Raw genomic sequence first — 6,318 nt, forward strand, 5'->3', positions numbered from 1 at the left:
GTTAGCCTGCTGAATAAAGAGTCGAAGCACCATATCAATGGTCAATGAAACAGTATGTTTATATTTTTAACAACAGAATATCACAGTAAAAATCCGGGTTAAATTATAGCTCTTTGTGCTTTTATACTTTTTACCAAAAGCCTAAAATTCTAGACTAGTCTATTTGAAATAATACATTTTACTTGTATTGGAGACACTTATGACGTATAATATTTACAGGGTTAGTCTAAAGGGAAGAAAGAGTAATATTTCTTCAGATTACCAGTTTTTAGATATACTTCTCATTGTGATAGCAGAAACTAATAAACACAGTGCTTATATGACAAATGCCATGAAGTGAAAAATGCAGAGATTTATTATAGTCTAGGTCTATATTCTGGAAGTAAGTGAAACATCTGAACATTTTTAAAACATGCTTTTTTATCCAGATGATGTTATAATATTATAGAAAAAAGAAATATATTTTTTCATGCCATATATATATTTTCTTCATGCCCAAATATATTTTTTCATGCTGGGCATGGTAGTGCATGCCTATAATTCCATCTATTTGCAAGGCTGAGGCAGATGGATTGCAAGTTCAAGGCCATCTTGGGCAACTTAGCAAGACCATGTCTCAATATAAAAATAGGCTGGGGATGAAGCTCAGTGGTAGAGTGTTCCTGGGTTCAATCCTCAGTACTGCAAGAGAGAGGGGAGGGGAGAGGGAAAGAAGGGGTGAGGGAGGGAGGGAGGCTAAAATTCTTACTTTCTTAAAATTTCCATATATATTTTTTGCTTTTAAAAAATAAACTGGAACATGTAGATCCACTGTTGGATGCTATCTGACATCTTCTCCTTTTCCATAGTGATGATTACAAGTGTAAGTAAATATCTGGTTGGGTCCTGCTGATTTGTGGATTGAGTCTGTGCAGATACCATGACTGTATGTGAATATATCAGAGGGTGAACAGAGCAAATGTAATATGTGGTCAATCTATTTTTCTTGAATGCATAATATTTTCTGAATACATATATATGTTTTCCCAATTTGTGATTTGCCTCTTAGCTTTATGTTTTCAAAAAAGCAGACAATCATATTTATGTGGTCCATTTTAGTGGTATCTAACACTGTAATTTGCTTTTATATTTTTGAAAGCCTTTTTCCCAAGTTGAGATCAATTAAGCATTTACCTTTTCTCCCCTATAACTTTATAAGGTCTCATTTGATGCAAATCATTTTTAACTCATTTAAAACTTACTCGTTCTACATTGTGTTGAAACAGTGTTATATACTTTCTCTAAGTACTTACCATTCCCAGTACTCTTGGTTTAATAATGTATAGCTTCCTTTATAATTTGGGACCCCATGTATTTCCTTCCCTTTTATTGGTCTCATAGAGACTTCTCTAAAGTGTTTGTCTAGAAATGGAAGCAGAATCTTAAATTACAATTAAAAAATGGTATTTTAACTTTTTATTTAATTTTTAACTATAGACTTTTATTTATTTATTTTAGTTTTGTTTCTGATGGATACATAGTTGTACATACTTATGTGGTACAGGGTGATGTTTTGATACATGTATACATTGTATATAATCAAATCAAGTTATTTAACATATCCATCTTCTCAGACTTGATAATTTCTTTCTAGTCATTTTCTTCTCTTCTAGTTATTTTGAAATATATAATTCAATATGGTTAACTGTGGTCAGCTTACCATGCAATAGAACACCAGAACTTAAAATTGCTTCTTGACCCTATCCTTTTGTCGTGCAAAACATTGTTTATCTGGATAAAATGTGGTCTAGCAGAGAACCTTGCTTGTGTGGAAACACTGGGATTCTATTAATAAAGAGGGGGCAATGAGTCTGGCCAGAACAACAGTGTTTTCTGCTTCTCCTACTAATTTTCAGATTCTTTGTATGACTTTCTGCTTCATGGACTTTTCTGTTATTTGGGGAGTTTGTATTTACTTGGAATTCTTTTTCAAAAGCATCAGGAGTTCCTAAAGATCATTTAAAGTGGTTCCTATGATGTAGGTTTTACCTTCCATTCCAGGTAAGATATGATTGTGAGAGCGTTACTGGCCAGGTCCAGGCCACTGGGCTGTTAGCATATTCCAGAATGAAGCTGCTGTCTTTACTCCAAGTACAGACAGCCACATCACTTGGGATAGTCTCACATAGCAATGGCTGGTTGACTCTTTTAAACTAATATCCTCCTTGATTCAGTATCTATTATTCTTCATTATGAGATTAGAAGACTTCTAGTTTCTTCCCCAGTTCTTTAGCTGAGCAAACCCCACTTGGGGAAGACTTCTCCATCCTGAGTTTGAGCTAATGATTTAACTCATACTCTTAACTTGGAGTTTTAGAAGTAAGATCTGTTTTTTCTTGTTCATGTTTCTGGGCATTTCTGCATGTATCCCCTAGGGTATTGGCCTATACTCAACTGGTCTCTTGTTTCTAGACTTGCATTAATTTGTCTACAGTCTCTATACTCATATTTTCCTGCTGTGATTTTTTGGGGAGTCTCTTATGAAGCAAGACTGTTAATGCACCACTCTTTAACTATATCAGTTCTAACTGTCGTAGTCAGCCCATTATAGCTTTAGGGTTGCTATTTCAACCTCTTTTGGAGATGAACTCTCACCATTCTCCTTCAAAGGGTTGCATGACTCTTGGCAATATGAATATTGCCCTGAAGACCTTAAAAGAGCATACTACAGGGATACTGCCACATCGATGTTCATAGCAGCACAATTCACAATAGCTGGACTGTGGAACCAACCCAGATGCCCTTCAATAGATGAATGGATAAAAAAATGTGGCATTTATACACCATGGAATATTATGGAGCATTAAAAATGACAAAATTATGGAATTTGCAGGGAAATGGATGGCACTAGAGCAGATTATGCTTAGTGAAGCTAGCCAATCCCTAAAAAACAAATACCAAATGTCTTCTTTGATATAATGAGAGCAACTATGAACAGAGCAGGGAGGAAGAGCATCAAGAAAAGATTAACATTAAACAGAGTCATGAGATGGGAGGGAAAGGGAGAGAAAAGGGAAATTGCATGGAAATGAAGGGAGACCCTCATTGCTATACAAAATTACATATAAGAGGTTGTGAGGGGAATGGGAAAATAAACAAGGAGAGAAATGAATGACAGTAGATGGGGTAGAGAGAGAAGATGTGAGGGAAGGGGAAGGGGGATAGTAGGGGATAGGAAAGGTAGCAGAATACAACAGTTACTAATAGGGCATTATGTAAAATTGTGGATGTGTAACCCACATGATTCTGCAATCTGCATTTGGGGTAAAAATTGGGAGTTCATAACCCACTTCAATCTAATGTATGAAATATGATATGTTAAGAGCTTTGTAATGTTGTGAACAACCAATAAAAAAAATAAAAAAAAAATTAAAAAAAGAAATTCTTATGGGTGGCTAGTTATCAAGGATATGAGTAAATTGCACCTCTCTGCAGAAATGCCTGGTCATTTGGGTCTTAAGTATCCCCAGAACTGAATGGTTATATTGTTCCTCTCAAGGTTCATTCATTTATTCAGCAAATATTTATAAGGATCTAATGTCCTATGCACTGAGCTAGGCAATGGAGACACATGATAATAATGAACATCTGAGAGCTTGTATTCTAGTGGTGCTACAAATAGATTGACAGATAATTAGACTGAAGTGAGTTAAGTGCCAGGAGGGAGGGCATAGAAAGATGGCATGTAACTAAGAGTAGTTAAACTGAAAGCTATGGTAAATCAGTAAGTCTGCTGTCAGCTAGTAGGTTGTTGAATTCTTTATATCCTTCATTGTGTGCAAATTATCCAAGAATCTTTCTTATATAGGCTTGGATTCAGCCACTCTGGAATGGAGTCTCTCACACTATCATTGCTATTATTTGATAATGGAAAATATCTAGGAAGTTTGTATACCTTCCTGTTTGTATAGTAGACTTTGGTGGATTCTGAATTTACGTTTCTATGACTTTTCTTAAAATGGCCACAAAATCCATTAGTGAACAATGAGGTAGGTCAGAGTCCTTGGGGACTTATTTTATATATATATATATATATATATATATATATATATATATATATATATATATATATATATATTTTAGTTGTAGATGGACACAATGTCTTTATTTTTATGTGGTGCTGAGGATTGAACCCAGTGCCTCACACTTGCAAGGCAAGTGCTCTACCACTGAGCTACAACCCCAGTCCTGGGGACTTGTTTTTTTAAAAAACTATTGAACAAAATTTTATTTGAGATCCTTTTTAGAAAGATTAACAGGTGATGATTTCTACCATCATCTCTCCCTCTCACAACGTTGGAAGCTCTATTTGGCTTCCCCAAAGTTGCCTTGCTGTCCAAGTTCCACCCTGATATTCTGGACTTCATGGTCCTGGTGACATCTTTATGAGTATTTCTGTATGCCACTGCCATGTGGCTTCCCAATGCTTGTTTCTTAGTATGCCTTGTTAAGTTCTCTTCTGCATAAAGGTCCTCTGAGAACTGAGTGCCAAGTTATACAACTTGGCTACTCTACCATTGTTATGGTTTGGATATTAGGTGTCCCCCAAGAGATTCTGTGTTGGATGCAGGAATATTTAGAGGTGAAATGATTAGACTATTGGAGCTCAACCTCATTAGTCCATCCTAGTTTGAATGGAGTAACTGGGTGGTAACTGAAGGCAAATAGGGATATGACTAGAGAAGGTGGGCTACTGGGGGCATGTCTTAAAGGGGTTCATCTTCACTACTGCCTCTTCCCCTTTCTATCTTCTTCCTGGTCATTATGAGCAGAGCAGTGCTCCTTTGCCACTACCCTTCCACCATGATGTTCTGCTTCACCTTGGGCTCAGAACAGTAGACTGGGCCCTCCATGGACTGAAACCTCTGAAACCATGAGCCAAAAGAAACTTCTACTCCTCTAAGTTGTTCCTGCCAGATATTTGGGTCACAGGGTAAAAATCTGATTAACACAAACAGCCTCTGTGTTATGTTGGTCATTTTTCTTATTTGGTCTCAAAATTTTCTTTTGGTAAATATTTCTTTTCTGCTAGAATTTTGGATGGAATAATTACCACAGATGCATAGTTATATATTCATACATGTTATATGTATACCTGTGAAAAAGATTTTTCTCTGTCTGTCTCTCTCTCTCTCTCTCTCTCTCTCTCTACACACACACACACACACACACACACACACACTCTTTTCTATGAACATAAAAACATATGATAACACAATTATTTTTTTAATGGGATTGCTCTACACAGAGTGTCTTGTAAATTTTAAAAAATTGATAATGTCAGTGCATCAAAATGCATTCTACTGTCATATATAACTAATTAGAACAAATTTAAAAAATGAAAAATAAAAAATTGATAATGTATCTTGGAAATTCTTCTATGACGGAACACCTACATCTATCTTACTCTGTCTAATGACGATATAGTATGCAGTGGTGTGATCTTTCCACTATGGATTTAGTCATTAACTTATCATTGGACATTTAGGCTGTTTACCAATTTTTGCTATTATAATAACGCTGAAGTATCATAACTTATCAATGTATACAAATGTGTTCATTTCTATAAGACAAATTCCAAGACATTATAATTGTTAGGTTTAAAGTACAGATTAGTAAGGCCAAACTGTCCTTCAAAAAAGATGTGCATTCTCCTCAGCACTTGTTTGAGAGAGAATATTAGTTTATCTTTTTACCATTAGTGAATATTAACTATCTTTTAAATTGTTGCCAATAGTGAATAATTCTCTCACTATTTACATTAAATTTTTTAAAATATTAGTGAAATTGAGCATCTTTTTAAGGGCCCCAAGTTTTTGGGATATTTTAAAATATTTTATTTGGAAAAAAATTTCAAGCTTGCCCAAAGCTACAGATATAAAAAGAATACCCAGGTTCTCTGTTGCTAACATCTTATCCATTTACATTATCATTTGTTCCCATCATATATGTATACATGTCTGTGTGTGTGTACACAATTTTTTTTACCAAATATTTGAGGATTACATCTATTATAGCCTTTTACTCTTAAATATTTCTGTGTATATTTGATAAGAATATAAATGCTCTTAAATAATCTCAATTCCACAAATTTACATTGGTATAATACTTGTATGTACCATTAGTATTCCAGTTTTGTCTGTTGACCTAAAAATGTCTTTGGTGGCATTTATTCCCCTTCAGTAAAAACTCCAATCTAGGATAAGTTATTGCACTCAATTATCTTTCTTCTCCAGTCCATTTCAGAATGGAATAATTCCTCAGCTGCCTTCTTTGAGA

The sequence above is a fragment of the Urocitellus parryii genome, chromosome 7, assembly GCF_045843805.1.
Source record: "Urocitellus parryii isolate mUroPar1 chromosome 7, mUroPar1.hap1, whole genome shotgun sequence".
Classification (NCBI taxonomy): Eukaryota; Metazoa; Chordata; class Mammalia; order Rodentia; family Sciuridae; genus Urocitellus; species Urocitellus parryii.